At 49.7% G+C, this 25,920-nt stretch overlaps 1 pseudogene across 1 annotated transcript in view; it reads left to right on the forward strand.

The window, feature by feature from the left end:
• LOC149337230 (uncharacterized) overlaps positions 1-25,920 on the forward strand; it is a 76,785-nt pseudogene that overhangs the window by 14,902 nt on the left and 35,963 nt on the right. The window contains exons 4-13 of the transcript XR_016284388.1: positions 304-641; positions 2,952-3,139; positions 4,511-4,755; positions 6,058-6,108; positions 7,834-8,055; positions 8,938-9,140; positions 12,164-12,430; positions 13,414-13,506; positions 15,837-16,113; positions 22,938-23,057. The product of XR_016284388.1 is annotated as an uncharacterized LOC149337230 (transcript). The remainder of the gene's footprint in view (positions 1-303; positions 642-2,951; positions 3,140-4,510; positions 4,756-6,057; positions 6,109-7,833; positions 8,056-8,937; positions 9,141-12,163; positions 12,431-13,413; positions 13,507-15,836; positions 16,114-22,937; positions 23,058-25,920) is intronic.

Raw genomic sequence — 25,920 nt, forward strand, 5'->3', positions numbered from 1 at the left:
AGGGAATTGAGTCATCGTGAAGTAATGTATTGACTTAAGAAAGCAGCGAGGGAAACTAGAAAAGTTTACAGCTTTTAAAGAAGATATCCTGCTATGAATCCCAACCAAATCACGCAGTTTCCTGTGCTCTTCAGGATGTGCTTTCATGGTCTTATGTGCCTCAAGTGCAGCTGGCTTATTTCCTGGGAATTTTTTCGGTGATGTCAAATGAACCTGTGCCTCCACGGGAGTGTTTTGTGCAGCACATCGGACCCTGTTATTATTCACTGGCTCCTCTCTGCTTGCCTTGCTGGCTGTGTGCAGGACCACAACTATGGTGCTCCACCGCCCGCAACACCCCCGCAGAGTCCCCCGCCACCACCCCCTCCCCGCTCGCCGGTTGTGGTTGCCAGTGGGGGGGGCTCTGCTGCTGGAGGAGGAGGAGGAGGGGGCACCCCGCGCCTCAACGGCACCCTGGGCTCCCCCCCGTCCCTGCTGGAGGTGGCCGTTGGCAGCCCCCCGCTGACCAATGGGGGTGGGCCCCTCCCCTCACCCCCCGAGGCCACCCCTCACCACCGTAAGGGGCCCTCGCCCCCCGAGCCGGCAGCCCACCACGATGAGGGGGCACTCCCGGCCGAGGAGAGCGTCACTCGCTGCATCTGGTCAGTGCTCGGCCACCTTGTGGAAGCTTATTACGTCTCGCCTATGTTTTCAGTGGTCATACTGCCAGCGTGTTCGTTACCTACTGCCTGAGGAGTAGTAATGCAAAACTATCAGAAAATTGGCTATAGTTTTTTTTAAACTATCGATAGTATTATCAATAGTCTACTATCGATAGTATTACTATCGATAATGTTGCTATCGATAGTATTACTATCGATAGTGTTGCTATCGATAGTACTACTGCCAATAGTACCGCTATCGATAGCACGACTATCGATAGTGAAACTGTCAATGGTAAGACTATTGATAGCACCAATATTGACATTATACATTTGTTGGCCAGCGATGTAACCAAAACATTTACGATACCTGATTGGAGGTCTCTGGGTAAATTTCGACCAGCCGGGGTTCTTTAAGTGCCGTGGGACAGTTTGGAAAAATACGTGGAACTGCGGCCGATGAAACAACAAACAGCACAGGTTGTGCTGGTTTGCTGACGCAACCGCTGCAGAATTGGTTTTCACACACATGCTTCACAACTAGGACATTCACCTGCTAACATTTTATCCAGCAACTTTACGTAGGGAACGTCTGCAGAGCTCGGTGACACGTAGGCTGCAAAAACGGGCGAGTCCTGTCAGTTACTCATACCATCACCTCCATACCACACATCCGGGAAACGAAGTTTAGGATGCAGTGGGTACACGTGGTTGATTTTATAGAATCGATAGCACTATATATAACAAGTAGTATCGACACGGCTATCGATAGTACCATTGATAGTACTATCGATAGTGACTCAACTATCGAGTTTTGCATCACTACTGAGGAGTGGTAGAAATGTGGCTCAAGGGCAGACTAGGCGCTGGAAATAATTTTTTTCTTTCTCCCTGACTGCATCAAGCACCAAAGAGTTTTCTGGTGTGCAGCAAAGGAAGTTGGCCACTGAAGGGCTGTTTGGGGCACTTGTTGTTGCCACGCAGGGTTTTGTGTGTTGGAAAACCAGCAGCACCCCAGAACTGTGATCTAATGACGTATTTCTCGTTGTTGTGAAACACTTTCGTTTGGTTACGAAATGATGCCACACATTTATGTACACATATGCGTTCTTTTGTTGGTACATTTTTGTACAGACTCGTGGAGGGTTTTTGAGCCTGTGTTTGTATGGTCGTCATCGGCCATGTCATGTTCACTGCTGGTAGAAGGCCATTGATCTCTAGGTGTGTAGTGTTAGGAACATTGTGCAGTTTGCATGCGTCAGAAGTGTTCTTGCTTGTCCCAATACTCTGCTCTTCTCACACCCTTGCTGGGCACCTGTGCTCGCAAGGCACTGAAGGCTTCACTGTCAAGCAGTTCCACGTTACTCCTGTTTGATTAAAGCAGTGTGCTTTTAATGCTAGCCCGTATTCAGAACTTTCACTTAGCAAGCCAGCAGCTACTGTAAAAACCGGAGTATAGGTCGGACTTTTTTTCAAAAAAACATGCACAAAGTTGACCCCCATCTTATTACCGGTCATTGGCGGAAAAACTACGGAAGTCTTGCAACAATGGGTGGCTAAACTCAACAGCCTCCATCACCATTGTCATCAGCAGCAGTGCGGTACGGCGATGTGGCACCGCCAATTTGCATTTCCGTTGTACAAAGTTATTTCGGTTTGTGGCTGGGTGTTATCAGCGTGGAAATCTCTCCCCGCAGAGATGGTGCGCAAGTCTTTTAGAAAATGCAGCATAAGCACTGCGCTAGACGGCACAGAGGATGACGCTCTATGGGACATGGGCAGCGAGAAGCAGTTGTCGTCCAACTCAAGTTCGGACTCATGACTTGAAGTAACGCTTGCTCACTTAGTGCCCTTCTCTGTACTGCACACCCGGCCAATTCTTTAACAGTATCGCGTGACCATTGCCTCTTGTGTTTGTCAGCACCTTATCATACGAGCAGCATCTAAATGAAAATGAATACTGTCACCATTGTGCAGCCGGTTGAGTCGCATTTGTTTCAAGGTAAGGGTGTCTCTCGGCGCTTTTGCCGTTCAAAAAGATTTTTCTCATTTTTAGAATTGGTTAGTTGGGGGGGTTGCCCTATATTCCCGGTCCGACCTATATTCCGGTCCGACCTATATTCTGGTTTTTACGCTAGTTGCCACAGATGCAGCTGTGTTTCAGTGTGGTCAGGCTCAGCTGCTGCTTGGCTTTGCTCCTGCCTAGCAGGCGAGTGAGTACATAGCCGCTGGTGTGGCCAGTCTAGCTGAATGGCCAGGGAAGGGGCTACGCCTGAGAAGGTGGGCTGACAACCGTGGGGGACCGTGCAGTGGCTTCAACCAGGATGATGAGTACATGATCTGCTGTGACCGGTGCCTGGTGTGGCAGCACGTGGACTGCATGGGCCTGGACCGCAGCCGCATCCCCGAGACGTACCTGTGTGAGCGCTGCTGCCCCCGCCGGGTGGACCGTCAGCGCGCCCGCTCCCTGCAGACGCGCAAGCGCCACCAGATGGCCCGTGAGTAGAGGGCTTCGGGGTGTGGGCTGTGCACGATTCCCCCCCTTCTGCCCGCACCGTGAAAGCTCGTTAACTGGAATTTCAAAGGGCCGGAAGAGACGTCCAAATTATCCAAAAGTTCGAATTTTCGAATGGCCCTGAAAAACCTGGCAAAGGCTGCTATGATGGTAAATTTAGCCATGGTAAATTTAGTTGATGAAAATAATGGGTAATAGTTGCCCGATTTTGAGATGAGAACAGCATGGCAATTACCATTCTTTACGTTCCCATCAGGGCTTTGTTGCATGCGTACTGTTGTAAGCATTGAACCAGAACTGCGTTGAAATCATGAGGGCCTCTCACATCCCTTACAGTTTGTCAGGGTGGAGCTGCACTGCTACCACGTCACTAGCGTCACAACCATCAGAAGTGGCACGTGACAAGGGCACAGTTTCTGTGCTATGGAAGAATACAGCCATGCTGAAACAAGCGAAAGAAACAGAAAAGGCGTTGGGGGGGGGGGGGGGGGGGGGACACACTAGCGATGCGCCGATCGGCGTCTGAAATGTTGGTCACCTGGGTTAGGTTGGCAGGCTGTTGCTGGCCGCTTGAGCTGCCGTCCCTGCAGGCTGGCGCAAAGCTTAGAAACGCGAAACATAAATGAGTGGTGGGCACAGGCATGTCAGATGTCAGAAGGGTGCAAGCAGCTCTGCAACATGGAACTTTTGAATTGGGCTAGTTGGACGATCCCTTGCCACACTGGGAGGTGGCCGCCCTTCGGGAGCTCGTTCAAATTGATCAGTGAGAGGCCTGTAGCGTCCATATTAATGGCAGTTTGAATTGTCTGGATTTCCCAATTAAGCTTTTACTGTAGTAGGGCATGAAACAAACACACACTGGGCAAAAATGGGCCATGACCCACTGGCTCCTGTAGGCACAACTAAAGAATTGCAGTAGTAAACAAAACCACCATTTTTGTGTTTCGCTCTTTTGAAACAAGCCATAGGCTTGTTTCTTGCATGTATAACTTCGTCCTATAATTAGTTTCTCTTTCAGGTAACTAGCACAACTTTTCTTTTTGCTGCAGATTATTTTCGTGGCAAGGAAGAAAAATGTGTGGTGTAGCCATAAATGTGGCTGGAACTTCACTGCAGACTTAGTTGTTATCTGACCACGGGGTCGAATGAAGCGCATAGCTTGTTTCCGCTCTGCAATCTGCACAGAATGGTGCGGTGGAATCAGCTTGAGGACGGCAAGACTGGGGTCCCGGCATTGAGTTCATTAAAGCGATCGCGTCGCCCTCACGTGTGCAACGCCAGCACTGTCGACAGCTCTGCACTTGTGCTGCTTGAGGGTGCTGCTTGAGCCCGGGTGAATGCTTCCCTCGCACAGGGCTGCTGAGCCGGCTGGAATCGGCCCAGGAAGTAGACGGTGGCTCGGCCCCAGCCACTGCTGACGACAAGGCAAGCACCACTCCGCACAGCCGCAGCAAAGGGGGCAATTGCACCACCGAGCCCACCGACGGCAGCCCCACCAAACGCGGGGCCTCCTCACGAGTGGTGCGGCGGAAGCGGCGGCGTTCCGAGTCCTCACCTGACGGCCCTCCGCCCTCACGCAAGCTGCAGACAAACCCAAAGGTACACAAAGTCTCCCAGCCCTGTCCGCCAGGTGGCAGTACGCTGCCCCTGAAGATATTACCCCAGTCCCGCTCACAGGGACTCAGTGCCCTGATGGCAGCTGCCCTATTGCTAATGAACTGGGCTCGTCTTACTTCTTTTGCTTGTGTTAGTACTGACAGGCCACTCTGCAATCTCATTCATTGGATGTGCAGAATTTTACTTTCTCGAAGCTTTGCACTCTGAAACCAGCTACAGTAGAGCCCTGCTGTAGTAAACTTTTAGATAGTGAAAACTCGGGTATAGTAAAGTTTGGTCCCAAATCTGTTTCCATAGATAACTATACATATTTTTATTTTTTTTGCCTCTTCAGTGAAAGCTCGTTCATTTGAAAGCAACACATTGAGGTGAGGAAACGGCTCAGTATTTGTTTCACATCTCTGTGGATGTGGTGCAGATGTGAATTGTACTTTTGTTTGTAAACTTTACTCATGTTTCCGCGCACGGCGGCATTGTTCCTCACCTTAAATTCCTGTTCTTTTGTTTGTTTTTTTTTCTCTTCACGCCCACAAAGTCTACCCTCGTGCTACAATCGTGGTTGCGTTACATTCGGGCAAATACGGTAATTTGGTCCATTCTACTTCAATTTGCATTGTAACCGAATTTGTAGTAAATGAAATTAACTCAGTGACGGAAATGGGAAAACTAACCAAATGTGGCAGGTTGGCATGTTATATCCATTGAAACCGGATCCGTCGTTACGAGGCTATATATACAATTTTTTCATGTGCTGTATTCAGCTGCTACATTTCCCAGCTGGAACGTATTCCTTTTGTGGTTCCGTGAGAAGTATGACAGCAGGGTTCTGTGTTAACAAAAAACGGTGCAACTCGCTAGGACTTTGTTGTGCTCGCTTTTGAGTCTATCAACTGAAAGTGTATTGTTGAGGTGGTACTGTACTTTTTAGACCAGTGCCTTCTATTGTATGACAAGCCTATTATGCTTCGTGCTAACATACTGGAATTCAGTGCATTTACGGTTTTCCACATTTGTCATTTGCAACCACATATTTGCGCTGCCTGCAGCATTCTAGCTAAATCGAACTTTCTGGGCACTGCTCTCTTCTGGATCATCCCCTGCCCCCCCTTTTTTTTTTCTCTTCTATGCCTTCGTTACCCATTTTTCCAGCACCATATTTTATGCCATGAAACGCTTCTCGCAGTTTTTAAATCTGATCATTACTTGCAACGTCTTAGTTCTGGCATCTTTTGTCCTGTTGTAGCCATGCCAAGCGTCTGCTTCCCTCTCTTCTCCTTGTTGCAGAGATCCATGAAGGAGAAGATTGAGCGGAAGAAGGTCAAGTTAAAAGGCATGGTGAGCGCATTTCTCATGTGCACGAGACTCACTCACGCAGTAGTCCATTGGCGTGAACAACTCTATACGGGAGAATTGCGTTTTCATGAGGCTGTATGAGCTGGGCTGGCGAGTTGCTGAAAAGATGCTGAGCTATGGGAGACTTTCGTGAGAGATGCAGATGCTTAAAGGGACTATGAAATAAATTTATCGAGATTACGTAAAGATAGGCAATCCATCACTCATCATCCCAGCGCAAGAATTTTTGAGCTAGCATCAATAACAACGAAGTTATAGACGATTAAAAATCACGCTCCTCCTCTCCCCCTCAACACATACGCGCAGGGCACCATAAAAAAATAAAGAAAACAGCTCCGGGACTGGGCACCGCCCATGAATACGTCATTCGCTGACGTTCGGTTTACGACTTCCGGTTGTCGCACTCCCGAGGAGCAGCGTGCGTCGGCAGCGTCTCTCCGATCTCTGCGCTTTCTCGGCTCTCGAACTCGTGACAGAAAAAGGCGGCAGAGGTAAATTGAAAACATGCGCGAAGGCAATGCCCTGGATCGCGCTTGCCCGAGGGGGGGGCGCGGCGGCTCGAGCAGACGATTTTCACCGCTACCGAAAGTGTGCCCGTGACGTCGTAGCTGCCGCGGCTCGAGCGAATGACAGTGTGTGGTGGCCTGCCGACGTCATGGGACTAGTGACATCTGTTTTCCCGATTTTGGTTCCAAAATGGCTCCCTACGAAGACACTTTCAAACGGCCCGCGAAATTTAAAAAACACGGTTTTTAAAAATTCATAATAAAGTGCTGGCTCAGTTCCGAAGACTCATACTTGGTGTCAATGCTTCTGAGCATCACTCCTAACATTTACAAGCGGCTTTTAATTCTTTGCATGGTCCCTTTAAGGAGTGGCTACTTTGCAGGCCCATCAAGTAACAAGTAATTGTCTGATGCATTTTACTCGAAGGCAGAGAAAATCGTCATTGTATTACAAGATGTGTACAGTGCAGCTGGTAGGTCAATTTTCTTATTGTCTGGTCTCTCGTAAGACTGTAGCAAATGCCGCAGTACTGCTGAAAGCTGAAAGTGTTAAAAACAAAAGTCTGTTCTGCACTTTTTGTGATGATTGCTGTTCTTTTTTTTCTTTTGTTTTTCATTTTTGAAAGCTGCTGCAAGCTGACAATTGTCCACTTTTTTTTTTTTTTAAAGATGTTGCTAACTAGTTGAGCTATTGCGAGATAATAACTCACCAGACTGCATCAAAAAAAGGCGCCACCGTCTGGAAGACGTTGAAGTAACGAGCGTTAGCTGTTTGGTTTACTAGAATTGATATGATTGTTTCTACAATGCTATTGTAGATGGCGCTACAAGTCTCAATGTGAAATGTGCTATTTTCTAGTTGCTGCCACAGATGGCGCTGTGATCTCAGGGTGGTAGCAGACCCCACGACATCTCGAAAAATTGTTGAGTAAGAGCTAATGCTCTTAAAAATGCTCATTTTGCATGCTGTTGTGTCTCAAAGCCAGCCACCATAGTGCTCCTGGTTTGATCCCGTTTGAAAGGGCACCTGCCCGCTTTTCGTTTTCACCAAACCGAAGCAGCTCTGTCCACTTTTTTTTTTTTGAGACCTGAAAAAATAAACAAGTTACTGCCAGACAACACCCATGTTAGTCTAGTGCCAGCTTTCTACGACGGTTGGTCGTTGGTGTCTCAAAGGTGTGGGCCATGTGGTGGTGTGCAGGTGAAGAGGGTGCCACCGAGCCGAGGAGGAGGTGGGGGCCGGCGGCTGACCACAGAGTTGGCCGATGAGGTGGAGGAGTCGGCCGTGGGGGACCCCTGGCGAGGGGGTGGCCCCACCTGGGTGGGTCCCGAGGGCCCCCTGAGCTACGAGCGTGCCCCCACCAACCAGTACAGCCCCGAGGTGCAGCTACTGGCCTCCACCCTGCCACCCCAGGGGTCACATGTGAGTGCTGCTACCTGCTGGGCCCTTGCGTTCTCCTACCACGCCAGCACGAGTTAAGCCTTTTTTTTTTTCTAGATATGCTGGCCTTTCGGGGAATGTGCCTACTACACAGAAAATTTCTCAGAGTACAAGCTCGTTGATGCGTTCTCGGTTCGGTCAGTCGAAATCGCAGGCAGTAAAATTGTCCCACAGAGTTGCATTAGTTTGTTCCCAGTTTATTCGTTTCCGGATAACTAGATTTCGTGGCAGCTGTGTTAATATTTTCGACAAAGCCTTGTTGTACATTACGTTTCACAACCAGCTGCAGTTGTGTAAACATACAAGCGGACCGAACCGGCTGGAATGCATTGGCAGTCACCTGCCGTGATGCCATCTCTTTTACTGCCTTCGTGTATAGGACCCAAGCATGAAAGTAAAACATGGTGCATTTAAATACGAGCAGCCATTCCTTGCGAGGACAGAACATGAAGAGGACAGAGGCAGTGGCTTCTTTGAGTACCCTAGGGCGGGAGGTGGAGAATTCGAGAGCTGTGAGCCTCATAAAGAAAGTTTCCTGGCTGTATCGCCACGCTGCCAAAGTTGTGCTCTGGGATTAGAGTAAAACCTCGATACTTCGAACGCTGTTAATTGAAAACCTCCTGGTAATTTGTACAATCAAAAGGGCAGCAATGAGCATGTTTAGCAACAAGCGACGGGTACTCTTCAAAGTGTTTGCATACTCAAAGGCAGCATCGCTTGGCGCAGTGTGGGCAAGCTGCGTTTTTGCCTGCACCCCATGTCACTGCCGCCTACAGCGCCACCTTTGTTTATAAACGTGACGCTTGTGTGTGTGTGTAGCATCGGTGTAGTAGTAGTGCAACTGGCTGTGGACCCCCTTGGCAGGAGGAGCTGCTGCGGGAGGTGTTGCGGCCTGGCTGGGAGGGTGCCTGGCGGCTGGAGGAGTGCCCCAAGGGGGGTGGTGGCCGGGGTGGGCGCCGCCTGGTCGCCACCCGTGCGGTGGCCGCCCACCAGCCCCTGCTGGAGGTGCGGGGCAAGTTCCTGTCGGCCGGACAGTTCCGCCTGCAGAACCCGGTCTTCCAGAAGAGGTGCGCCTTCTTCTTCCCCAGGTTGAGGAAACTAGAAGTTTACTTGCCTGTTAGAGACATGGGGAGGCCTGCAGAAAAAAAGAAAAGCTGAGCAAGCAGCCTGGTGGGTCCGCTGCCCCTTTTCATGCAGCAAACTCATGGAGTGCCCACATCATCATCATTCTCGTTTTTACAGTGAAACCTCGTTGATACGTTCCTGGCTCATGAGATTTCCCAGCTACTACGTTTATAATTTCTGGAAATTCTAGTCTTATATAGTACAGTAAAACCTCGTTAAAACGTACCCGCTTAAACAGTACTTTCGTTTTAAAAGTAGTAAAGTCAAGTCCCCAACTGAGCACCCATTGAACATATTGCATTTTGCATCCGCATAAACCGTACCAGCTTATCGCGGTCGTATCGGTTAGCACGTACCATTTTCACTTTTCAACGCACTCGCGCGTGACGAATTCACGCCGGTAGCACCGACCCAAAGGACGGTTCGGCTAGCGGCGCAACAATCTTCCCTAAATACCGCCGACGGGACGGCAAGCCACACAGCTAATGACAAATTGGCGCCAAAGTTGGTAATCATACAACTAGCGCCATCTTTGGGGGTTTTTTTGCCGCGGCAGCAATAACTACCCGTGGCCTCCGCGACGGCGAGCCGGAGCCGATCGCGGAGGCCATAAACTACCACCGTGGTAAGTGAAAGCTCGTTAATTCGACCCCCGTTAATTCGGAAAATTGGATAACTCGACGCGCACGCGAGGTCCCTACAATTATACATAAGAGTCTATGGGGTGAAACTCTCGTTAATTCGAACAAATTTGGTCGTGCGTCGGTTAATTCGACTTCACTCCGCAGCCCGCAAAGCCGGTGCGCCGAGAGCAAAAAGAAAAAAATACTGCCACGAGCGGCGCTACTGTACTGCTCATAGGCGATCCGTATGGTCATCGTCATCAGCAGCGTGAGAAAGGGCGAGAGAAGCGAGGTTAGCGGCGGGCCGAAGCAGCAGGCGGCTTTTTTTTTTTGTGCTTTGCTGTGTCGCAGCAGTCGTGCGCTGCTTGTTGCTGTTTTGTTGCGACTGAGAGAAGGGTGAAAGGAAATTGCACCCTACCTACTGGCTCAGCCGAGCCACCACCGCTGCCTAGTGCAGATAGAGGAGAGTTAAAAGATCAGAGGAAAGATAAAGAGAAAAGATAAGACGCGTGTGGTGTCGCAGCAACAACCGTGAAGCCCCGTGAAGCCGAGGCTGGCTGAAAGAACAGATAAGCGGCCAAAGCCGCGCTCGCTTCACCTCCTCCCCACGCTACTTTCGAGCGGGTAGCGCGCACCCTGCGCTCCAGACAGTCAGACAGTGATAGGATGACGTGGAAAGTGAGGGTGATTCGTGGAAAGTGAGGGTGATTCAGGCCCAACAGTGGCAGAGGCTGCGGGCGCCGTAAACGTTATGCGGCTGTTCGCTGAAAAAAGGGGACTGGCTGAGAAGCTGGCTCACGGCCTAAATGAGTTTGAGGCTGCTGTTGTCGCTGCCAGAACACCGCAGCGTCAAACGAAGATTGCCGACTTTTTCAGTGCGCAAATAAAGGCTGCATGTTTTTTTTTTTCCTTCTTTCAACTACTACTGATCTCTGGTTTTGTTTTTTGGCAGGTAAGTGGGCGATTTTATGCTACTCCTGTTAAGCGGTACTACCATTTAGTACGTACTTTTTCCGTGTTCTGGCCAACTACGGTTTAATGAGGTTTCACTGTATGTTCAGCAACGAGTTGCACATGTGGAAACATATAAATGGGTTGAAGGTGGGGGCTTGCGACGCAAGCTGGAATGCAGTGGCAGTCACCCGCCAAAGTGGCTTCTCTGCAGGGCTTTGGTGCTAGGAGGGGAAGCATTTGAGAATTGCAACTACAGATGTGCCTGGTCCATGGAGTGTAGCACAGAAAGCACAACCGCTGTGACGGTGAACTGCTATGGTGGCTTCCCTCATTGCTTATGAGGCTTATGTAGCACCAGGCAGACTGAAAGCATCACCGAAGTTCATCTAGGTTTGGCTCAGCGTTCTCCATTCTGGCACCTGGGTCACCTGCGCTTCGCTGACAAAGGGAGCTAGAACCATTTCACTCCTAATATCTTTGTACCTCAATCAAAAGTTGCATTTCTGAAATTTAGGCCGTTTTGATCGTACGTTTTCCTCGGTAATGTGCTTTCTTCTTTTATTAAACTTACTGACATTGTTTAACTGTACGGATTTCAGTACGCAGATTTCAGTATGCTCAGTGCGGAGGCATGGGGTTCATGGGCAGCAGTCTTGTCCAGTAGCAATCGTGGTCGTGACTGCGAATTTTACAGTAGTAGTTGTGGGAGTGGTGTCTCAGGAAGAAAGGAGATCTCTAAAGCTTGTGCCAAAGCAGCGACATTGAATTGGTGCATGAGGTGGCAGTGGCAGTAGAAGAGTGTGAATTAATTCAGGAGTGCAAACTGCTGGGCTAGTTGGTTCACACTGCATAGAAAGGGAACCAGCAAAAAGAGACGCAAGACAAGAACAAAAGAAGGCACACACCACAACGCTGGACTTACAACTGATTTGTTGCGATGAAGAATTGCTCATTTTAAAAGAATTTTCTGCCTGCGCACACACCCTACAGACAATGCACTTCGCGCACCACATGGTGACATGGCTACTATAATGGCTACTATTGGAGCCATTCATGATCAGAAAGAATAAGCAGAAATGCGTCAGTGAGCCGTCTGTGATTATCACCGAAAAGGAGTGCAAGTTTTTATCGTTATATTAGCCATGTCAGCATGTGGTGCGCGAAGTGTATTGTCTGTAGGGTGTGTGCGCAGGCAGGAAATTCTTTTAAAATGAGCAATTCTTCATCGCAACAAATTAGTTGTAAGTCCAGCGTTGTGGTGTGTGCCCTCTTTGTTCTTGTCTTGCGTCTATTTTCGCTGGTTCCCTTTCTATGCAGTGTGAATTAAGTGCTGGCATTTCGTGCCTCTGAATTAAGTGCTGGAACTGAGTGCTGGCGTCCCTGTGCAGGCTCTACCCGTTTGTGTTCTTCTACAAGGGCCTGTGCTGCGCGGATGAGGGGGATGCCCTCCCCAAGGATGAGGAGGGCAGCTGGGTGTGCGTTGACGCCCGTGCCTACGGCAACGAGGCCCGGTTTGTGCGCCGCTCGTGCCGGCCAACAGCACGGGTGCAGCACACTCTGCAGGGGGGCATGCTGCGGCTCTACCTGGTGGCCTCCCGGGACATCGGGCCCGGCCAGGAGCTCACCATCCCCTTCGACTTCGACTACCGCCACTGGTGAGGACTGGAGGGGTCCCCCTCTCAAGGCATGGTTGCTCTCGGCCATTCTGGAGCCACGTTAGCCTTTTGAGCAGACCACTTTGCGCAGTTTTTAACTTGATTGTGGGAATTATCCATGTTCAGCACGTCGTTTCCGTGCTATCTTGATTGTGGGAATTATCCATGTTCTGCACTCATTTCCGGGTCATCTTGCAGTTTGGGGTCATCGGAGCTCTTTGATTAGACCAGTTGTGAAACACAGTTTCAAAACCTGATTAGTCTCCATGGCCACTTAGGTTAGCAGATGGTGGCACCACTTTTCAGCGCAACACCGCTGTTGGGCAGGCAGGGAAGCTGGCGTTCAGGGCACTGGTTGTCATGCGGTGAAGCCAACTTTGATGACCGAATGCTTGCAGTGGCTCTCGCGAGGCCTGTTTTGCTCGCGAAGCTGCTGTGGGCACCGTGGAAATAAACTGTTAATTTTTTTGTGAGACTGATTTGTTAATGGTGTACTGGTTACGGGAGTAGATCTGTTATAAGAGGCAGTGGATGGTTCTGAAGCACTTCCCATTGTGGAAAGCGCACCACTTCTGTGGGTACACCATATTACATGTTGTCAGTTTACAGATAAGGTAATCTGTTGTCGTGTTACATCAAATCCTCAATAGTCGAACTTGTAGACATCTCCTTTGAGATTGATATATCCAGGATAACATGTATTCAAAACTATTCAAAAGTATTTAATTCACAACAAATTTTTGTTATTTGTTTCTCAATCAAAAATTTGATATGCACACACCTCTTTATATCTGCTTTAACAGAGTTCATGGTCTTGACCACAGGCATCTCAAAAGTCTGCTGACACCCCCTTCCCAAGTTTTGGCCCAGCCAGACTAGCGGATTCAATATGTTGGCCCCATGGGAAGGAAGTCTTGCTGATGGTGTGATTGTAGACCTCGGTGTGCTTGCTTCAGTTTCTTTTCTCTCTCTGTGTTGCGCAGCATCCATCGTGTCACCTGTGTGTGTGGCCAGGAGGATTGTCGACTCAACCGGAAAGGACGGAAGGCAAGCGGCACTCCGTCGTCCAACACGCCGTGAGTCTCGCTCTTTCTTTTCGCCTCCTCCCTCCGTGCACCATTCTGCAAAGGCTTGAAGGATAGCATACTGCGCATTGCATACTGGCCAAGGCCGTACGCAACACTCTCTCACAGATCTCACCATGCCAGTCTGTTTGCAATGTTTTCACGTCATTCGCTTCGAAGTGCTTAATTTTTTATCGAGCTAAATTTTGATAGTAAACATCTTCAAGGCGGCCAGAGTTCTGTCGTGTCCGCTATTTTGCTGATAATTTTATCATTAAATATGGCTTAATTTTACGTCGGGGCAATGGGAGAATCGATAACAGAGGTTACACAGTGCCTTTAACGGAGTGGTAACAGAGTGCCGATAACAGCATACTGATGACAGAGTGCAGAGGTAATACAGCACCTTTAACGGAGTGGTAGCAGCATACTGATAACAGAGTACAGAGGTAGCACAGTGCCTTTAACGGAGTGGTAACAGAGTGCCGATAACAGCATACTGATGACAGAGTGCAGAGGTAATACAGCACCTTTAACGGAGTGGTAGCAGCATACTGATAACAGAGTACAGAGGTAGCACAGTGCCTTTAACGGAGTGGTAACAGAGTGCCGATAACAGCATACTGATGACAGAGTGCAGAGGTAATACAGCACCTTTAACGGAGTGGTAGCAGCATACTGATAACAGAGTACAGAGGTAGCACAGTGCCTTTAACGGAGTGGTAACAGAGTGCCGATAACAGCATACTGATGACAGAGTGCAGAGGTAATACAGCACCTTTAACGGAGTGGTAGCAGCATACTGATAACAGAGTACAGAGGTTACACAGTGCCTTTAACGGAGTGGTAACAGAGTGCCGATAACAGCATACTGATGACAGAGTGCAGAGGTAATACAGCACCTTTAACGGAGTGGTAGCAGCATACTGATAACAGAGTACAGAGGTAGCACAGTGCCTTTAACGGAGTGGTAACAGAGTGCCGATAACAGCATACTGATGACAGAGTGCAGAGGTAATACAGCACCTTTAACGGAGTGGTAGCAGCATACTGATAACAGAGTACAGAGGTGTAACACAGTGCCTTTAACGGAGTGGTAACAGAGTGCCGATAACAGCATACTGATGACAGAGTGCAGAGGTAATACAGCACCTTTAACGGAGTGGTAGCAGCATACTGATAACAGAGTACAGAGGTAGCACAGTGCCTTTAACGGAGTGGTAACAGAGTGCCGATAACAGCATACTGATGACAGAGTGCAGAGGTAATACAGCACCTTTAACGGAGTGGTAGCAGCATACTGATAACAGAGTACAGAGGTGTAACACAGTGCCTTTAACGGAGTGGTAACAGAGTGCCGATAACAGCATACTGATGACAGAGTGCAGAGGTAATACAGCACCTTTAACGGAGTGGTAGCAGCATACTGATAACAGAGTACAGAGGTTACACAGTGCCTTTAACGGAGTGGTAACAGAGTGCCGATAACAGCATACTGATGACAGAGTGCAGAGGTAATACAGCACCTTTAACGGAGTGGTAGCAGCATACTGATAACAGAGTACAGAGGTAGCACAGTGCCTTTAACGGAGTGGTAACAGAGTGCCGATAACAGCATACTGATGACAGAGTGCAGAGGTAATACAGCACCTTTAACGGAGTGGTAGCAGCATACTGATAACAGAGTACAGAGGTTACACAGTGCCTTTAACGGAGTGGTAACAGAGTGCCGATAACAGCATACTGATGACAGAGTGCAGAGGTAATACAGCACCTTTAACGGAGTGGTAGCAGCATACTGATAACAGAGTACAGAGGTAGCACAGTGCCTTTAACGGAGTGGTAACAGAGTGCCGATAACAGCATACTGATGACAGAGTGCAGAGGTAATACAGCACCTTTAACGGAGTGGTAGCAGCATACTGATAACAGAGTACAGAGGTGTAACACAGTGCCTTTAACGGAGTGGTAACAGAGTGCCGATAACAGCATACTGATGACAGAGTGCAGAGGTAATACAGCACCTTTAACGGAGTGGTAGCAGCATACTGATAACAGAGTACAGAGGTGTAACACAGTGCCTTTAATGGAGTGGTAAATGAGTGCCGATAACAGCATACTGATAACAGAGTACAGGGTAACAGAGTGCCGTTGTGTTTGCCCTTTGTTCCGTGAGTGGTTGTACAGTTGTAGTGCCTGAGGTACACCAGCTTGGCCATGGTCCTACACAGCTTTTTGAGGGGCACACAAGCTCCGTTGTGACGCCGAGTGGGGAGGGACACATTCCCACTTGGGGGGATGTCATGTCGTGTCATGTGATGTCCGGTGTGTGTGGTATGCAGGCCGGAGCGCAAGCGCCGTGGCCGCCGCATGAGCAGCAGCAGTGGCAGCCACGGCACGGAGGCCCCGTCGGAGCCGGTGGTGGTGGTGGCCCCTGCCAAGGTGGAGGTGGTGAAGGAGGAACCCCCGGCCCCAGCAGCGGAGGAGGTGGAGGGGGAAGAGGAGGAAGAGGAGGGGACCAGCAGTGGCCCTTCCCTGGACAACACCAAGGACAGCCAGGCACTGGCAGTGGTGTGCGGCGTGGCGGACGCCACCACCACCTCCTCCAACGAGCAGCAGGTGAGGAGGGCACGTCCCCATTAAGAGCACAAACATGTCCCAGGTTTGCAAACACTGGCTGCATTTGTTTTTCAGTCCCGGACTGTCCGGGACTACTTGCGGACTCGAGTCTGTTATTTGTTTTTCTCGGGCAGCCCGAAAGCTCCGCCCACCTGCCTGCATCGCCATAGCAACGCGTTCGTTTTTCGCCAATGGCAGTCCGCGGGCTGCTTGGGGCTGCGGAAAGGCAGCAGACGACAGCTGATCGCCGCGCTGGCAGCCATATTGTGTTAGACTCCGTGTGCATTCTGCGTACTCTTCGTGTTCCTGGAGGACGATATCATGCGTTAAACCTTCACATGAGTTCCGTAGCTGCTCTCTGAGCCATCAGGAGACTTTTTGTTCTTGCATCTTCGTTTATTTTCTTGAAATCCACCGCACACGGACGCGCGTTCGGAGCGAGCGCGTACCGTATTTACTCACATAATAGGCGCACTTTTTTTCCAGAAAATCCGGCTCAAAGTTCGGGGTGCGCCTATTACGCGGGGTAAAATTTCCGGAAATTTTTCTACTCGCAAAATTGAACACACCGCGTAAACCCACTCGTGTACGGCCGCACCCCGTTCTCGCGAAGAAAATGTTAAAAAAATGATCCGTGTAAGGGCCACACCGAAACTTTCCACGACACACGCGGGAATAGCCTTCGGAATGCACGCGCCGAGGCCTCCGCGATCGGCTCCGGCTGCGCGCAACGGGCACTTGATCGCGGTGGCCACACATGTGCACAGGAGCTTCCAGACAAGGCCATGCTCATCATCATTATCATCATTTTCCTCCGCCGCGAGCTTTCGCTATCTATATCTCCATCAGCATCTCCAGCTCGTTTTTTTTTTTTTGTTGTTGTTGCTGTCATGTGCCGGGATTAAGCGCGATTGTTCATCGTGGTTTATGGCTTTGCCGCGGAGCGTTGCTGTTTTAGCTCCACGGGCAAGCACCTTAACAGCTACACGGCTGGGAGTTTGCTCTCGAACACGGCAAGCGTGCGGCAGGTCGGAAAATACGACGTGGCCGAGAAGTGCGGCAGGTGCGACTGTGGCATCCCTAAATTTTCGTACGCGACGCAAAGCGCCGAAGTTTTCGTGGGCCTAAGTCGGGAAGATTTCCGGCTGGAGATGAAGCTTTCCAAACAGACGTTTAAAGTGAGCATCCCTGAAAACTGTGTGCGGCTGTTCTACGCGATGTCGTTGTACGTGCTGTGGGTCCGCAGCAGCTGCGACGGCAGCAGCACTAGTGAAGACTAGTAGTCAGTTCAGCAAAAACTTTGTTAAAATAAAGATTGGGAAGCGGGGGGTGGCGAGGCGTCGTCTTGCAATCGTATAAATACAGTATTGATCACAGTGCCAAGTTCGGGGTGCGCCTATTATGCGCGGAAATAAAAAAATCTGATTTTTCGCGCCCTAACTAGGGGCGCGCCTATTATGCGAGTGCGCCTATTACGCGAGTAAATACGGTATTGTTTGCTTGTGGCGTCAAGAGGTTCTTGTTTGCTTGTTTTGCGACATGCTGTCTGCGCGCTTACCTGAAAGCATCGCAGGTGAACCACTCGTATACTGGAGCAGCTGTAGCACTTGCTGTCAACATTTTCGCGGACGCTTTCGTCTATTTGCCTATCCACAACAAGTTGGGCTACTTTGTGCGAACTTCGCCGCAAGCAGTAGCGGCGAGCATACCTCCGAAGCTGAGTTCTGTAATGTACCTACGCTAAACTGACAGTGCGGTCTTCAAATCGACTCAGTATCATGATCGAGCGCACGGCGTTGCTTCGGCGTCGTGGTGGCCGTAGCTTGCGTCGTCTGCTAGCAGATGACAGCTTCCTGTTACGGTAACCGAGGGGGAGCCCGGCTCTGGCGGCGAGTTCGCAAGCAGCCTATGGCAATTAGGTCATGTGACCATGACGCTGTTTCCTGTCAGAGCGGAAGCCGAGACCTGTCAGCAAGTGGTCCGGGACTGGAAAAACAAATGCGGCCAGTGTGAGTGCGGACAAACCGGTGCAAACCTTTCAGACAGAGTAGCCGGCTCCGTGAGCAGCTTTTGAAGTATTCTTGTTTTTAATGCCTGGACTAATAAAGAACCTCTCGGCTGAATATTTTTCACTGGCGTGCTCTAGAAGCGAAGAAATTCTTGTTTATTGAAAGATTGGCAGCACCTGTACGCTGTTCCAGGCTGAGGCAAAAGGGCTGCAATTGCCATTTTAAAAGCACGCGTGTGGAGCGTGTACCCTTGTAGGAAGCGTCGTTTCTTCCTCTTTCCAGCGAGCGCATGCGCTTCCATCGAGAGCGGAGTGAGGCGAAGAAGCAAATGCAAAAATCTGAAGACGGCGAGCCCTGATTGGCTAGCAAACCAAAACTTGAGCTGTGATTGCCGCAAAGCACATGATGTTTTCAAATGTCTTCGCTCCATTTTAGGGCTTGCTTTGTCAGACTACGTTTGATTGCATTCGGCGCTGAATCTAGTCACTCTGCTTCTCTGTTTTCGTCGTGCATACTTTTTTGTTGGAAGAATACCAGCTACGAAGTTTGTGTTGTGTAGCAGCTTCGTTAGACGAAGCCTCAATGCTACCACGTCAAGACCAGGAATCTTAACTGCTTTTGCTGAGGACTCTGATGTTCTGACTGTGATGACGGCGACGATTCTTCTGAACGTGCGACGCCCAACATGAGCAGGGGCCCGGAGTGCTGACTGGCTGCCATTTTATAGATATAGCGGCCATACGAACAGTGATCACCACGCTCTTGTGTCCCATGTGCTGCAAGCAGCTCACACCTCCTCTGAACAAGTGCTTGGTTGTTACAGTCGACTCCCGTTAATACAAAGTTCACGGGGGCGCCAAAAAACTTCCAATTAAGCAGGAGGCACCAAAAAAATTCTCTTTATTTGCAGTGAAATCGCGTCAGCTCACGAGAAATAGTCCGTAACCTTTCGCTGCTTCTGCTTAGTGAATCGTGCAGCAGAGAGCATGTTTTGCAGACTATAGATATGCTTAAATGCTTCCGCCGAGTTACTTTCTGCAGCGAAAAAGCGCTCCACAACACCGAGCTGCATCGGCAGCCCTTGGTTGCGGCTCATCTTCGATGTCGTTGTCCACGTCACTCTCGTCAAGAGATTCGCTGGGCCGAACAATCTGCAGAATTTCGCCGTCCGTAAGGGCTCCGCACGTTTCGACTTCACTGTCCGCAGCGACAAAGTCTTCGAAGGGAATGTCACCCAGAGCAGCGCCAAAATCGGCGCCGTCGAGCTCGCCTGTTTGTTCTTCCCCCGATGCAGTACAAGGAGAGGCATCTTCCGAAGCAGCTGCCACAAAGCCGCAAACCCTGAAGCAGTTCGCAACCGTCTCTTTTCTGACGCGATCCCACGCTCGCGCTAGCATGTGAATGGCGCTAAGCAAACTCACCTCGTACTGTGAGGAGTTGTCCATGCACAAAATCATGCGCTCAAGCAGGTGCTTCCTGTAGAGGACCTTCACATTTTTTATTATGCCCTGGTCCATGGGCTGCAGGACAGACGTTGTATTCGCAGGCAAGAAAGCAAGGCGTATAGCGCTCAAGGTCGGCACATTCATGTGTGCACTACACTGGTCCACAAGAAAGAGCACTTTCCGGTTGGACGACGCAAATTTCCGATCCAGCTTCATCAGCCAATCTTTGAATAACTCTGAGGTCATCCACGCCTTTCTATTCGACGCGTAGTCGACAGGAAGTGTCTTCACACCTTTGAAGCACCTTGGTTTGGCAGCCTTCCCCACCACAAGCAGGCGACATTTTTCTGTGCCAATCATATTGGCCGCGAGAAGCACAGACACCCTCTCCTTGCTCCGTTTGCCCCCGGCACAGTCGTCGGCATTAAATATGTTCTCCGGTTCGTACTCGGCCAAGTAGTACTCGGGGAGCTTCTCCTCTTTCCAGGTCGAGCATGTTTCCGCGTTTACAGACGCCCTCTCACCGCAGACGCTCTTAAACACCAGGTCATGGCGATCCTTAAATCGTGTGAGCCATTCATCAGACGAGGCGAACTCTTCAATCCCCAACATCGTTGCGAGTGATTGGGCTTTCGCTGCGACGATCTCACCGCTGAGAGGAAGTTTGTTATTTCGCGCTTCCCTAATCCATACCAGCAGGGCCTTCTCAAGCTCTGGATGGGCACCTGTGCGCATTCGTTTCCGCGACATCTTGAATGTGTCGTGCTCAAACGCATCCAGGATTGAACGTTTATTCTTGATAAAGTTGGAAAGGGTGTTAGGCTTAATGCCATACTTCCGAGTGATATCTTGCTTGGCGGTGCCTCCCTTTTCAACTTCTCTCAAAATCTCGACTTTCGTCGCCAAGTCAAGCGTGCGATAATTTCCACGAGTCGTCATGACTGGTAGAACCGCTGCGTGCCAAGTCAAAACAACAGTCCAAATTGCACTCGACGAGATCCTCCTTGGCGTGGAACCAACCGCGAAACGAACGAGAGAGAGACTGGTCGCAGCAAAGAAATGAGCCTAGTGACGCTGTCGCGACGCGACTTGTCAGCACGCGCTAAGCCTAATCTCACCACTTTGAGTTTAGCGGCGCTGCGGGCGCTTACGATGGCATCGGTGTATCTTGTTCGTTTCAAAGCGGCGGTGCTGACAACCATGATAATATCAAAATGGCGGTCGTCGTGATTCTCGATTGAAAAATAACTTCTAATTAAACGATACTCTAAGCTTTTCAACTTCGAATTATTGAGCGATATTTCCATAGAATTACATATAAAACAGTCGGGACCACCACATCTCTTCTAATTAACCGAAAATTCCAATTAAGCGGCTTCAAATTATCGGGAGTCGACATTTTCTTTTATTGCGAAAGCAATACTACTTGCACTTTCACGCCGTTGCCGTGCCGCGGCGGTGACCACCATTGACCTTAATTTCACCTTGATTGCATTAGATTTGATTAGATTAGATTACATTGGATTAGATTGGAGTTGATTGGAATGGATTGCAATAGATTGGATTGCATGGGATTGGTTTGGATTATATAACCGATGCATCACCACAAGTCTAACCACAAGCACCACCTACACTACCAGCTGTACCATGGCGTACGTACGGATATTGCTTTCGCAATTACAGGGCTTAACCAAGCTAAGCCACAGCGAATTTTTATTATTTGATCTACCTTCCTAGGAGCAGGGTAGGTTATTGCCACAGGCATATTTAGGCGGTCCCTGATGGGCACTGAACTTCCCTTGGATGTCCTGCAGACATCCTAAACATCTGCACGATGTTCAAGGGAGTTTCAATACGCATCGGGTCTATACCCCGTTCTTCGCTAGACTGAACACTACTGCCAGTACAGTCGAACCCGGATATATCGAATTCGAAGGGGATCGGAAAATAGTTCGATATAGCGAAAATTCGATATACAGATATAGGCTAAAACTGCACTCCCGATCATAACAAATTGTGGCTTACCGTTTGGAACAGCCGCAAATCACATAGTATGGGCGCGCAATGTGAAAGCGCTTTATTTCGCGGAAAAAAAGATCACTAATTTTGGGCTGCTTTTTCCCCTGGGAAACGAAGTTCAAAACACTGGCCTCGATCTTCTCGAGACTGTCCAGGTGCGAGAGCACAGTGCCTTCCATCTCGCCGCAACAGCGCCGAATCAGGCTAACGCTGACGCCAGTTCAGTGGCTGCGCACGGACGCGTTTCTTCGACAACACAGTTGCCCTCGTCGTCGCTGGAGTCGGCGTCTTGAACGCCAGCTACCGCTTGAACTTCGCTGTCAGCGTTAAAGTCCTCAACAGTCACTTCGGACGGAACGGCGCCGAGAAAATTGGACAAGTCGCGAAACGCGTCGTCCAAGCACTCATCGTCATCTAAATCTTCCGGACATTAATCTCCGGCCACTTCAAGGCCTGCCTTGCCAAAACAGTTGGCTGGCCTGCTTCACGTCGCGCGTTGAAACACAGGCACACACACACAAAAAAAAACACGCGAGGCGCAGATGGAGCGATAAGAGCGAAGCCTATGCGAGCGGCAGTCAACGCGGCTGAGAAGGAACGACAGAGGGAAAAGAAAGAGCAGGGAGAAAGATCGGCGCTCGGGGCTTCGTTTTTTTTTTTTTTTTTCTGAGCGCTCTCTTTTTCCCAGACCCACGATGTGCCCACGAGCGAGCGTTTTCTCTCTCTCTCTCTTTCCCCAAGAAGCGTGGTCGCCGCGCGTCTCCACGCGGCGCTCTCTCTTCGCTGATCTCCAATGACCTTGACGGAGCACACGCCGGCGGGACAGGAGGAGAGGAGGAGCGGGAAAGCTCGCGCCGGTGGGGCGCAAAAACGGGGAACAAAAAAAAAAAGGGCCCTGCGCCTGCTGACTGCGGAAATGTTCTCCGCTGAGGCGGCTGAGGACCGGACAGGAATGTCTTTGGGGAAAGCGCACCTTCCAGGGGCGCGGCGCGGCGTTCGATATATCCAATGTCCGGCGAAAATGGAATTCGATATACAACGCAACTGTCCTATACTTTTACATAGTATTTTCAAGGGGGTAATCTGTGTGTTCGATATAGCCAATAATTCGAAATATGCGGGTTCGATATATCCGGGTTCGACTGTATTCTTTGTTTTTGGGTTATAATACGTACGGATTATACAACGGTTTCACGTGGTCCCTCTCAGAGTCTTATAATCCGGGGTTCGCTGTGCAAATGCCCTGGCCTGTGCAATGCTGTGCGAGTGACACATGGCCAGCAAAGAACTGGCGGGAGCCTGCGTCCACCTGGACGTACTACGAGTGAGCGGTTCCCCCCCCTCTGTGCAGGACGGGAGCCCCCAGCTGGACGACCCCGGGGGTCAGGAAGGCACCCAGGGCAACGGAGGGGACGACCCGGATGGCGACCCCCCCGAGCCCACGGTCGGCGGCAGCCGCAGGCGCAAGATGGTGAGGAGGGGACTTGCTCCACGATCGGGGGCAGCAGGGTTCTGGTGGATTGAAAACTTCCGGCCAGTGCCTTAATTGCTCTCGTAATTTGTGCCTTGCATAATATACAGTAAAAACTCGTTAATTCGACACTGACGGGACTGCGAAAAATTGTCGAATTATCCGAATGTCGAAATATCGAATGAACAACAAAAAACAGTGTTTGCCGCAACAGGACGTGCCTTTATTTGGCAAAGAAATCTGTTATCGTCGTCTGCTTTGTCGAGCGAATTTGAGCGACTGCGATAGCTCTAACAGCTGCCAGGTGCTCCGCGGCACACGCACTGTCTGGGATTTGTTCACAGAAGTCCTCCCGCACGGACAAGGCTTCTTTCACCATGCACTTCGGCAATTGGGACAACTGCTCACAGTCGTCACCTTCCGACGAATCGTCGTTGCCAGCGCCTGTCACTTCAGTTATTTCATCCTCGGTCAGCTGACAGGACACAAAGGCGAGGCGCGCAGGCACTGCGCGCTACCCACTCGAAAGCAGCGCGGGGAGGAGGTGAAGTGAGCGCGGCTTCGGCCGCTTATCTGTTTTTTCATGAAAGGTGCGAGGGCCGAGGGAGTGTCTCCACACCAGCTCCCCCCCCCCCCAGGAATTGGGAGTGTGCACAGTTTACCTGGCCCTCTCATGCTGGCAGTCACTTTCTCTGATGCATTTGGGAGAGCGAACTGCCGGCAACCTCCGATGCGTGCCAGAATTCGAAACTGGCGAACTGTTAGCTGTTCAGTTTTGCTGCTACTCAGCTGGGCCCAAACATCGGCTGGGCCGCACACGAGAGTGCTGGTTTATCGCCGTTCATCGCCATTTGCGCCTGGCTGCTGGTGCTGGCCTTGCAATTATATAGATTTTTGGGGAGGCTAGCAAGGGGTGCGAATTGGAGGAAGGGGTTGACAAATAGGCTGCAGTTTGAAGTCCTAATGTGCAGACAAAAAGTGCATAAACTATGCAGGTGAATATGGTATAGCCTATGCTTCTGGGATTTCTCCTCCAAAGAAATTCTAGCCGCCGGGTTCGATCCCGGCCGCGGCGGCTAGAATTTCTTTGGAGGAGAAATTCGAGAGGCCCGTGTACTGTGCGATGTCAGTGCACGTTAAAGAACCCCAGGTGGTCGAAATTTCCGGAGCCCTCCACTACGGCGTCCTTCATAGCCTTAGTCGCTTTGGGACGTTAAACGCCTTAAACCAAACCAAACCAGCCTATGCTTCTGGGATTTCGCATCTGGCACGTCCTCCCTAGAGTTACTGTATGCGGGCTGGTGTTCCCTGTCTGTTTGCCATGTGCCACTAGTGCCATGTAATGTAGCTAGTTGATGTGACAAATGCGAGGTGCTGTAACTAGTGCGCATGTCGTTTGAAAATACTTAGCTGCTTTGCTTCGAGTTGAGGTGAACAGGAAACATGATAACTTCTTAATGTTTAGGAGCTTTGAATACTTAGAGTAGCATAGTTGTTGTACAAATTGAATAAAGTCAAACCTCGATATACAGTCAAGCCCACTTATAACAATATTCAAGTGCCATGGAAATACCATTGTTATAACCAATAATTGTTATAACAGGGTTGTGCCGAAAAAAAGAAAAGACGTCAAACTTCAGAGCATTTATTGACAGTAGATACCCGGAGGGGTTTGATTGTTCTAATGCCTGTAAAAGCTCGTTAATTCGAACTTCAGGGAACCGGAACAATGTTCACCAATGACCAAAGCACCGCCATCACTGCGCCACCGGGAGCTTTGCACACCTCCACGTCACAGGAATCAAGCCGGCTTTTTGGAAGCTATTCTTATGGGAAATTCAAGAAGCATGCAGAACCAAGGGTGCGATGACAGCTGACAAGAGAAAAACCGCGCTGGCTGCATGCACGCACGCTGCACTAACAGATTAGGGGTACGCATGGCGTGCATAGCCAATGCAGCAATGCAGCAGCTCTCCTGACGCGATGATGCCTGCCTCTTTTGCTTTCGTGGCGTTGCTGCGCCAGCTTAGTCCATTGGTCGGCCCCACACGGGCACGATTTTGTGTTGTAAGCATGGTTTTGATGGCGTGGTTGTAGCATTTCCTTGTTTTTTTTTTCTATAATGGTTGACACTCAACTACCAGATTTAATTGTTATAACCAATAATGTGCCTTGACAGCATTGCTATAAGCAGTTTATTTTACCATAGAACACATGGCAAAGCTGATGGTGCCATGACCGACCATTGTTATATCCGATATATTGTTATAACCAGTATTGTTATAAGTGGGCTTGACTGTATGTTGAGGGGGGACACTGGTCTTTGAGACCGAAAAATGACCAAAAAATCACATTTGTGGAATGTACGGTTAATATTTTTTAACTGTATCAATTTCTTCCTTCAAGAAATCAGCATTCTGACCATAATATTAAATTCATATCGTCGTGTGGGCTGAATTTATGCAGGAGCAGACGGTTTAAGGGCATGAAAATTTTGGACATCCGGCTGTCTTAGTATGCCAATATCTCAACATCTAGGACAGCTAGAGGTGTCTATTATTTGCTAAGGGAAGCTGAAGGCACAGTGTGTGCAATAATCAAAGCAGATTTGTTCAATCGCACTTCAAAAATTTATAATTTCGCAAAGTTTATCGATGCATTGAATTCACACCTTGAACATTGATATTCCAAGTGCTGTAAAATTACTAATAAGGGTAAAACGGGAAAACTGCTTTGATTATTGCACTCTTTGCTCACCATACTACGCAGCCATGGATTAAAAATGATTTTTTATTGAGCAGTTTTTTTTGCACCGAGGTACTAATGAATGACTAATTAAAATTAACTGTCTTGGGAACCGACT

Source organism: Amblyomma mixtum, chromosome 7, assembly GCF_055824585.1.
Source record: "Amblyomma mixtum isolate Tamu chromosome 7, ASM5582458v1, whole genome shotgun sequence".
Taxonomy (NCBI): Eukaryota; Metazoa; Arthropoda; class Arachnida; order Ixodida; family Ixodidae; genus Amblyomma; species Amblyomma mixtum.